Source organism: Mesocricetus auratus, unplaced genomic scaffold (genome assembly GCF_017639785.1).
Source record: "Mesocricetus auratus isolate SY011 unplaced genomic scaffold, BCM_Maur_2.0 Super-Scaffold_6730, whole genome shotgun sequence".
Classification (NCBI taxonomy): Eukaryota; Metazoa; Chordata; class Mammalia; order Rodentia; family Cricetidae; genus Mesocricetus; species Mesocricetus auratus.
This window is the reverse complement of record NW_024429184.1, coordinates 97,511,695-97,523,164: the sequence shown is the minus strand read 5'-3', so window position 1 is coordinate 97,523,164 and position 11,470 is coordinate 97,511,695. Positions and strand designations below refer to the sequence as shown.

Sequence of the window (11,470 nt, the reverse complement as noted above, 5' to 3'; positions counted from 1 at the left end):
TGGGAGCATGAGGAGGTACTCCAAGGAAGAGGAAATAGAATACAATGTTAAAAAGAGATACAGGGGAAATTGGAGTTGGAGGATTTAAATAGGGAAGGGTAAAGAAGAGATTATAGGGAGAGACAAATAACACTAAAAGCCCTTTTAAAAGCCACATGGAAACCTTCTACTGTAGAAACTTCCTAAAATACATGCATGCATAAAAGGAGTTTAAATGAAGTTACCTTATAATGGGAAAGACAGTGCTCAAACTGGACATCATATGTTATCAAATTCTAGTACCCAGAATGTGTTGCATCTTCTTGAGGTATTGGTCAAAAAGGCTCAATAAATCCTCCAAACATTAGACTATTGTCAATGCTTACCTGATGATAAGACTTTATTACTGGGGACATCACATACTTAGGCCATTGAACATGAGAAATTATGCTGGTGCTCAGACAGAAGTTTCACCCCTACTGACTAGTAACCATAGTGCTGGAAGGTGTTCTTCACACTACTGAAGGAAACATAATAATCATCAGTCTTTCCCTGTTATAAACTGTTTGAACAACAATAGCAACCTGCCTACAGGATATCCCCACTGGTACAATAGTGGCACAGATATTATGAGTGTAATCAACCACTTTCTAACTAGATTTGAAGCCTGCTCCATTAGATGTACCTATACCTGACACTGTCAATGAGAACCTAAGACTATCTAGGTTGTGAGTCCTAAGGGAAAACCTACTACTACTATTTTGTTAAATGAACCTAGCAATAAAATGACTCTTGATGACATATGCATAGATAAGTTCATCACTCGGCCTTCATCAGAGAAGCTTCTTCTTGCAGTACGGTTTTACCAGAGATACCCAAAACTGGATAATAGACAAAGAATAATAGAACTTGGAACATCAGCCCTAAATGGAATGACTTTTATCACACCTATTCTCTAAAGTCTCAGGAATCTATGCTGAAGACAAAAAGATAAAAAGATTGTATGAGCCAGAGGTGGTGGAAATTTCTAAGGAAAGCATTTCCAGATGATACAAGACTGTTGCACTTATGAACTCACAGAGACTGTGACAGCAGGCATAAGACCTGCACAGGGTCAAGCCATACACAATCCCAGCTCTGAGAAGGGGAAGTGATCACAAAGTCCCACCCCTAAAAGCTATTTGTAATTGATAGCTGCTGGGAGAAGAAATGTCAGGTTTTTTTCAATAGAGCAGACACTGGGAATGTCGACCACACTCCAAGGTAGGTCTCACATTCTTGAGCAGCTGGCCAACACAAAACAGACTTCATGTTCTGTTTGGGATTTTAAGTTTTGTTTGTTTGTTTGGTTGGTTGGATGATCATTTTTTATTTATTTCTATTATTTTAAGAGAAAAGAACATGAAGTTGGGTGGGCAACAAGGGAGAAGGAGTTGGAAGAGGGAAAGATTATATTCAAAATATATTTCATGAAAACTTTTAATCTTAAACTTTTAAAATGTTCCAAGTTTTCACTTTTCCAGACAGTTGACCTTTTGTTTGAAAGCAGAGTCTCATGAGCCTTTCCCTCCCTACTGGAGGGGATTTTTCAATTCTGAGGAAACTTCTATGCAACAAGGCTCTGAGACACTCTTCACAGTAGCAGATAATTGCTGAGGGAGAGAGAATCCCTTTATTGAGGATACCGGAGCTGGCAGATTTCCCATGCTCCAGTGAATGGCCCTGTACCCACACATTTATGTGGGCTGCTCTAATTAGACTTAATGTTTTTTAAAGGCAATTATTTAGGAGAGGTCATGTTTGGAGGAATATGGAGAAAGCTGTAGGTGAGAAATTTAGGTAAGTATGATCATATTTCATTGTATGCATGTATGAATTTCTCAGACACAAAGGAAAATATTTTTAAAACCAAAAGAATCAGCAAATATCATAGGATCCCAAATAGTTCTAGTTTTGATATTTTAAAATTCATTCCAGTATGTATTAGTATGTATTTCTTTTTATCTCTGTTTTACTAAATAGCGCTTTAAAAGAATACTCAATTTGCATTTTATTTAAAACGTATTTATTGTAAAACTGTTCTTGTTACCATATAGATTCCAAAGAAGTTTGAGACTGTTTTCCTTCAAGGCTGTGAACATTAATTTTCAAGGGAAGGGAAAGAGCATGACATGGTACAGATAATAAAATCTGTGACCAGTGTCCTCTGCTGTGTAACACAAGAAGGCGATTTCATATCATTTGTCATAATAAAATAAACTTCGAATTGATGTAAACATTTGTCATTTGGTGTTATAGTTCATATGCTAAAACATCCTAATCTGCCAGCCCTGAAGACTCTTTAGAGAGAGAGAGAACAATGCTCTATTAGATTAAACATCTTCTAATGGCCCACGTGTCATACATTTGTTCTTCAGAGTTGCTCTACATGGGAGTGCCTGAACCTTTAAGATATGATGGGTGTTGGAAGGTCTTCAGGTCATGGGACAGTTCCTTGAAAGGAAGGGTGTGACTCCATTCTCTCCCTTCCCCTCTTTTTACATGTCAGCCATGAGCTGACCAGTTTTGTCCTGCTTCAGGATTTTTCTCTGGTATGATGTGTCCTCACAGACCTAAAACACTGAATGATCTTAGTGAAAATAGACCTTTTCTCTCTGTACATTTATTATCTCAGCAACGAAAGGCTGACAGATACCAGGGATTGTATGGTTTCCCTTTATTCACATTTTGACATTTTCTGCCAGGCCTCAGGGACATTCTTGTGGTTCTCTTTCCATCCAACAGCATTTTGTTAGGAAGAGAGTTAGGAGGCAGTACAGCTATGTCCCAGATGTGACTTCTCAGCTGCCTATACACTGTGGAGTCTCTATCTTTCCTCTATTTGCAAAATGTAGACATTAAAAAAATCACACAGATTTTTTTTTGTGAAGATTAAAGACTCAGTAAATGCCAAAAGAAATGTAGCTTTCAATTATTAATCTCTGTGTCCAGCTCAAGAACAAAATTTTAAACGAGCCACATTCTTTATCCTTGGGAAATCCATTGTGTGGTCCTGAACGAGAAAATGCCTATGCAAGTTTGTTGATGATTTTATGGGATTTCTTCCTTGTTCTGTGAATCATACCACACCACGGGGGGTCGCGGGGCTGAGTAACAGAACAATACTTAATCACTGATAAGTTATAGAAGTTAGTGTGTTCCTCAGTGACACAGCGAAAACTCCTAATGTGCTAGGTCGGAGGATGTCTGATAAGACAGGCTCATCTCTGTGAATCAAGGATCAGTCTGGCTATCAAGAATGCCAAGTTAATGAGCCTTAGCATTAGAGAAGCCTGGGAATAACTGACCTGTGACAGCGTAGTGATGTCTGTCTCTGCTGTGACCTCTTAAATGCTGAATTGACTTTTGGAAGCTCTTAAAAGGTTTTTATTTTTGTATTAGAAAACAAATGATGAAGCAATTTCTAGATATTGTCCACTGCTGGCTCATACGTTTATACTTGAGATGCTTTCTCTATTTCCATGTGGCTTTTCTCCACCCCATCTTACATTTAGGACTATTTGAGGAAGTTGCCAAGTTATTGTGAATCAGTCGTTTTGAAATATGGTGTGAATGAAGGATACTTAACAGTGCTTGTGACTGAATCAGCCATGACTTAGACCCTACCACTGTATGAAAGTTCTCTCTGAAGAAGTCCGATTTGAGATGATATCCCCCTACCCCACTACCCCACTACTCACAACACACTCACTTGGATCACTGGAGTCTATTTTGTCTCCTGGCCTCGCCATCAGGGGAATGACAATGAAAACTGCAGTGTGATACCATGTCATGTCAAAATACCTCTAGCAATCAGGGAAACAATCAGCCATTTAAAGGATGTGGGGCAAAGAGACTTTCATTCACTGTTGGTGGGAGTACACATTGGTAAAATCATCATGGACAACAGCATGAGAGTTTCTCAAAGAACTAAAAATAAGATTACTACACCTAGTTATCCACTTATTAAAATAGATACATGCTCTAGGATTTCTGTATCACCTTTATTTCTGTTCCCGTGATTGAGTGCCCTGAAAAAAAAAGGTAGCTTAAGGGAGGAAGTGTTTATTAAACTTACAATTCCAGTTCATAGTCCATCACTGTGGGAAAGTCGAGGCAGGAATTTAAAGCCGCTACTTACATCCACAGACTTGGAGAATTACACTCTTATACTGCTCATCTCTCTTTCTCAATTCTAATATAGTCTAGAACCCAAACCTGAAGATTGGTGGTCATATGAATGATGACTTGGGTATTCCCACATTCCATAATTAATCCCCCACAGAAATGCCCACAGGACGAGCTAATCTAGATAGTATCTTGAGGTTCTCTTCCTGGGTGAATCTTCATTCTGTCAAGTTGACAATTAAAACTACTATCATAGTAGAGACAACATGAACTTAGTGTATAAAAAAGAGAGTTGCAATTAGGGTAATCACTAATCTGATTAAAGAGTTCAGACACCCTCTTCATTATTGCTAGGAGTCTTAGCCAGGGTCATCCTTGTAGATTCCTGATAATTTCTCTAGCACCAGGTTTCTCTCTAACCCCATATTGGCTCCTGCATCAACCCACAGCCATGCACTGGGCTGAGCTCTTGAAGTTCAGTTGAAGAGGGGGGGTTATCATATGAACAAGGAGGGCCAAGACCATGATGGGGAAAACCATAGAGACACCTGACTTGAGCTAGTGGGAGCTCACGGACTATGGACTGACAGCTGGGGAACTTGCATGGGCCCGAACTAGACCCTCTGAATGGGGGTTACAGTTATGTGACTTGATCTGTTGGGAAGGCCCTAGGCAGTGTTACCAGGACCTATCCCAGGGGCATTAACTGACTTTTTGGAGCCCACTCCCTATGGTGTGATACCTTGCTCAACCTTAATATAGGGAGGAGGGGCTTGGTCCTGCCTCAACTTGGTATGCCAGACTTTGTTGGTTCCCCAAGAAAGGCCTTACCCCCTATGAGGACTAGATGAAGGGTGGGAAGAGGGAAGGCAAGGAGCCAAGAGAAGGGGAGGGAGGGGGAACTGGGGTTGGTATGTAAAATGAAAAATAATACTTTTAAACAAAATGAAATAATAGAAAAAGATAGTTGCATTCCCCATTTATTGTGATGCCATACACTGTGGTAGAAGCTAAGAAGGGAAATAAGTCCCTCTGCCCATGATAAGTGGATAGAGAGAATGTTTTATGTACACAGTAGAATATTAAATCATAAAGAAAAATTTATGTCATCTGTAGCAAAATGTATTAAATTATTTTTTTTGGTTTTTCGAGACAGCGTTTCTCTGTAGCTTTGGAGGCTATCCTGGAACTCACTCTGTAGACCAGGCTGGCCTCGAACTCACAGAGATCCACCTGCCTTTGCCTCCCAAGTGCTGGGATTAATGGCGTGCACCACCAATGCCTGAAAATGTATGAAATTATAAGATGTCATGTTATCTAATGTGAAACATGCCAGACATGGAAAGATGAACCCTGCATGTTCTCTCTCATATATGGAAACTTAGTTACTAGGGACTGGTAAAAGTGTTAGGAATGGAGAGGGAAGCGTAGATGAGCTGTTGTATGGAATGAATATTTGCTGTGTGCATGAATGGAAATAGGCTGAATATTGTTAATATGTAGTTAGCATGTGAGTAAAGACTTAGTAAGAGTGGAATTCCATCTCTGGCCTTGGGGAAATGACACTAGGAAGAAAGGAGGACTCTAGAGAGCTCTGTATCACATTCTAATTACATTTCTCTCAGAGCGTTGAAAGTGGCTCACATAGTTCCAATTCTAGGCCCAAGTCAGCTCTTCTCTGGTCACGCTCTGCTTCTTGTCTCCATCTGCTGCCCTGTGCCAACGCTGTTAGCTAGACACTGAGTATATAGTTGTCTGGAATAGCAGCTTTCATTGTTTATTTTACTGTGATTATTAGCAATAGAAGCATGTGATGTCATAGCTTAATGAATATTTCCCTCCACATTTACACACTGAAGTAACTACCTGTTAGGTACATATAGACTTTGATTTTTTTTACTCCATTCCATTAAAAATATACTAATCACAGCTTATTAAACTAATCTCAGGGATGCTATATAGGCCATACACCATGGTTTATGAAAAAGTCATGCTGTATTGGGGCTGAAGAGATGGTTCAGTAATTAAGAGCACTTGCTGCTCATGTGAGAACTGTAATTTGATTCCCAGCACCCAGGTGTCTAATTCACAACCACTTGAAACTCCAGCACCAGGAGATTTGGCCTCTTCACACACACACACACACACACACACACACACACACACGCAATAAATCTTTTTTTTGATTAATAAACATGGCAAGACATATTTTAAAAGTAAAATAAAAATTTTCAAGTCATCCCCTAAATGATCAAAATGATAGAACCTATTGAACATTTAGTTGAGTGAATGTTTCAGTTTTGTTTTTCTTTTGCTCTGTTTTGAGACACTTAACTAGTCTGAGCTGTTCCTCAAATATGTGATCCTCCCATTTCAGCTTCCCAAGTGCTGTGATTACAGGCGTCTGCCTCTCAGCATGGGGATATTTTAGCTTAAGAAGTCCTTCAATGAGAAATGAAACTTGGGGAAGCATGTGCTATTTATCCAGGCCAGATTTCACAGTCCACACCCTCTTTCTCTGGTTCCCCAGAAGTGAAGACAGAGCAAGATCCCTTGAAGCCTATGTTCTGGAATAACAACTCCTCCTGGCAAGTAAGTCGCTAATTAGCCGTACTGTGAAAGATGCCCAGTATGTGCTGTGCACTGCCAATGGGCAGGGCAGTAGCACTTGCAGGCAGATGGCTTTAGCGTTGTGGACTTCATTCTAGTCGTTTTGTCTCACCTCTTCTATTCTCATCATGCTGGAGTCTGATTCTCCAAGGTTTGTGACAGTTCTTTTCTTTTTCATCCGTAAAGTAGGCATTGGTCTCTCTTTTTGTAATCATTTGCAATCATTGTCCCTGAAGCTTTACTAAATATTAGAGGTTGTATTTCTGTTTATACTAAGGAAAGCCATCTAGGCAAGTATTAAAGGCCCCCCAGAGGACGGAATGGGAGCCTAGGAGGTGAAAAGATGGGAAGAATAATGTGGATTGCTGATAAGACAGTAAGCAGAAGAATCCACATTGTGGTTTTTCCCACTTTCCTTCCCCTTTTAAAGTAACTTCCTCATTAATTTAGCCTCTATCATCAAAATCTCACTGTGGAAGACATGGAAGAGTGATTGAATGAGGAGACATGGAAAGGCAGACATAGACATAAACAGACATGGTACGTGATGTGTATCCTTAGAGAGACCAGTATCATGACCCTTATTACTCCATTTCTCATGTTCAACACCAACCCAGGGTGGCTCTGACAGGAGAAGCACATGCAGTCAGTAAGAAGACATCTGTTACCATATGTGCCAGCAGAACAGAAAACGAAATCTGGTTTAATTCTTCCTAACCAACAGGTATGTGTATAGCATCAATTCTCCAGGTTGAACCACCCAGAGAGTGCTGGTGCATTTCCATCATTCACAGTGAACAGGAGCGTAACAAGGACAGTTTCGACCCAGAAGATGCGGCTCTGAGCTGTTAGTTGCCTTTTTGCAATTTTATGTTTTTACATTTCAAGCATCAGCATTGCATGGGACATTTCAGAACAAATATTAATTCAATGCAGACATATTAAAAACTAGCTCTCGCCCAGAATACTGCCAGTTTACCAAATCTGCACTGAATTAACACACATGTGTAAATGCCGTGACTTCTTGTGCCTAGTAGGGAGCCAAGTGAGGACAAATGTCCTCGGCAAATAAACATTTGTGAAACATTTGATGAAATAAACATAAGACACAAATAAGAATGAAAGAGACCAAAGATTTTAAACAATTTAATTTAAGCAGCACACATGTAGATTTTATTTTAAAACCAAAACATCAACCTTGATCTTAAAAAAAATGAAAAGAGGGTGTTTACCAACATTGACCTCAATTTTCCACTTATAAATAAGATTTGGGCAAGGAACATGATTTGATGGTTAACTGTATCTCTTGTGCAGCTGTGAGGACCTCTGTTAAAATGCCAGGAGTTGCATCAAAAGCTGGATTACACACACCTGGGCTCACAGGAGGGTCCCTAGGGTTTGCTGGCTGTCAGCTGGCCTCAGGTTCACTGAGAGACCCTTTGTCAAGAGACTGAATATGGGCTTCCAATATCCTTCTTTAGCTTATATATATATATATATACCCAGACATAGATACCCAAACAAACATGGCACATAACACACACAAACACACACACACACACACACACACGAGCACACACATGAGCACACACACAACATACAACACAAATCAAATTGAAAAACAATAAAAACAAAAATAAACTTTAAACAATAAAAACTTTAATTGTGTGTGTGTATGTGTGTGTTTTGACATGTACATCTAAGTCAGAGAACAGCTTCTAGGGGCCGGTTGTCATGTGCATTCTAGGGATTTAACCCAGGTTATTTCCCTGTAGTCATTGGATCTAACCTCTGTCACTGTCATCATATCCAGAGCAGTCATACTGCTTGCCAGGCCTAAGAAACTTCCCTAAGACGTTTGTCTTATTTATTTTCAACTTCATTGTGATTGCAAGAAACCAGTATGGATCACAGATATTGGTCTTATGTAGTGGGGATTTCACATAATGTCAGTTAGGAATTAATAGGCATGGTCTGTGGCTTCAGACTTGAATCTGGTCAGGATCAACGTCTTAAAGGATAGTGTTTCTGATGCTGTGGTAAAACAGCATGACCAAAAGCAAGTAGGGGAAAGGAGGTATATTTCATCTTACAGTTTACAGTTCATCATTCAGGAAGGTCAGGGCAGGACCTTAAGGTAGGAACCTGGGGCAGGAGCTGTTGAAGCCATGGAGGCATACTGTTCCCTGGCTTGCTCCCCATGGCTTGCTCAGTCTGCTTTCTTATCGCACCCAAGGCCACCAGCTCAGAGTTGGCACTGCCCACAGTGAGCTGGGCCCTTCCACAGTAACCATCAATCAAGAAAATGCAAGACAAATTTGCCTATAGGCCAATCTGATAGGAACATTTTCTCAGCTGAGGTTCTCTATCCCAGAATGACTCTAACTTGTGTCGAGTTAACACAAAACTATCCAGCACAGCCAGGCACACAAGCTTGCTTTTGAACTGTGAAGGAATAGGTGAAGAAACAGCATAGTTTATTAACTACATTACCGATGAAGTCTTAGGTTCTGGAAAGAACACTTTTTACTCATGAGTCAAGTATTAAAATTAGCACCCAAAAGTTGAGAACCAGAAAGGAACACAGGATATTTTAAGTTTAGAATAGATAGCTTTTAACTTTGATCAAAGCAATGAAAAGGAAAATAATTGAAGTCATACATGGTAGTTCATGCCTATACTCCCAGAATTTGGGAGCCAGATGTGATAGAGCAGGAGTCCAAAGCCAACTGTGACTACATAGCGACACCCTTTCTCGAACAAGAACAACAAATTTGAAAGTTTAGCGCACACAACAAGAATGTTAAAAAATCTTTCTTTTTTAATCAAAAATTTCCAAGTGCTTCCTTAGTTAGAAATAGTAGCTTTAGGATCTAAGCATGTTTAGATTATTTTTTAAAGAAGGGAAACTGAAATCTACTTCAAGAAGGCTCATAAAGAAACTTCACAAATCATTTCTGATGATTGTGTAACTGTGACCGGTCAGCCTCTTTGTATCTGCTTCCCTTTATCTTTGAGTCCCGAGCCAAGTGGCACAACCACATATCCAGTTGCCCAACACAAAATCTGGTGTCTGGTAGAAAAGAAAGAAAGAATAGATAATATGTACTAACAGCTTATTGTGTGGCTTAGGGAATTTTCTTTACTTATGCATTACCGTGTTTAATACCAAAAGTAGCTGCTGCTAGGGTAAAAATCGCAATGGCTGCCCCACTCTGGCATTCCACACCAAGATCAGGTGATAGTTCCATGTCTGTGCCTACATCACTTCTACTCATTGAAAATGAAATGAAAAACTCAAAGAAACTCATTTCCAGCATTGTTTACCATGCATATTTATATTACAATAAACTTTCCACAAATATTAGGGACAAAATAGATGATACAGTAGCTAGTGGATATTCTAAAACTATTTAAAAAAATATGAAAAAATTCAAAAAGAATAATTTTCACTGGAAAATAATTCAAGAAAGTGACAGAAGAAATTAAATTTACAATATATGTTAAAGAATTGCATTGCAAAATGGAGCAGAGTTAAGTGTGGGTGGGCTATTAGGAAGACAATACTATTTAAATTCAGTATTATTTTCACTGTTTCCTCCTTGTTAAATCCTTGATTCCCTCAAAGCAGAATCCCTAGTGGTAATATTTACTTTGTTCTGGAAGCAGAGCACACTGAATTTGTCTATAACACATGTGTTAATCTTTTTTTAGATCAAGGCTTTATTAGCTACTAACTCCTGTTTTGTTTCCAGTCACTTCTGGAGAGCAGAATGGACATGTTCCTGAGAACAGTTTACGTGGCTTTGCACAGGAAGGATATGGCTGCACTATCAGGAGGAAGTCATCTGCTTGAAGCTGCAGCTTATGCTTAAGATGGAATAAATGTAGTTAAAACCCTGCGTTTGACACTTTTTAAGGACTTCACAAATGTACACAAGGTGCTTCTCAAAATAAATACTGAATATCTGGCAATGAAGAGTAGCAATCCGGAAGACATGGGTGGCGAAGGAGCCAGGGCCAATGATGCTGCCTTCATTTGTTTACAGGAGACTTTTGGAGGGCAGTGCATGGGAAAAAGTAGACCATCGGGAAGCTCCCCTAAACTGAGAGATGGAGTTCAGAATCTAGGGAGACAAACAAGACTAAACATTCTCAGGAGCAGTGTCAGTGAGGTGAGAGCTACCCAGAGAGGACAAACTTTGTATTGTTTAGATCATAACTGGTTCAGAACAGTGTCCTTGCAAGAGGGGACCAAAGACAGAGGGAACAATCAACCCAAACGGCGTGAGGCAGTGTGGCTGTAGGGATGGCTCAGCGGTTAAGAAGAGCACTGACTGCTCTTCCAGAGGACTCAGGTTCAATCCCCAGGACCTACATGGCAGCTCACAACTGTCTCTAATTCTAAGATCTGACATCCTCACACAGACATACATCCAGACAGAATACCAATGCAAATAAAATAAAAGCAAATAAATTATTTTCAAAAATGTGAGGGACCAACAGCCCATACTCACACGTGACCAAAATACTTCCTGTTCTAGCCTAGCATTCAGAGCAGGAACCCCTGGTACTCACAGGGTATGTGTAGATGAGCAGAGACATACTACAGTACCACAAATTCCACACCTAGCAATGTTTTGAGTTTTTCCCACTGAAGCTTAAACGTTAGTATCAAGGGGGCTGGAGAAATGGGTTAGTGGTGAAAAGCATG

At 39.8% G+C, this 11,470-nt stretch overlaps 1 long non-coding RNA gene across 1 annotated transcript; it reads left to right on the top strand.

Annotated features, from left to right (window-relative positions):
• Positions 1–6,542: 6,542 nt before the first annotated feature.
• LOC121138993 lies at positions 6,543–10,656 on the top strand. Its single transcript, XR_005875866.1, has 3 exons — positions 6,543–6,738; positions 7,374–7,480; positions 10,512–10,656. It is a non-coding gene; the product is annotated as an uncharacterized LOC121138993 (long non-coding RNA).
• The last annotated feature ends 814 nt before the right edge of the window (positions 10,657–11,470 follow it).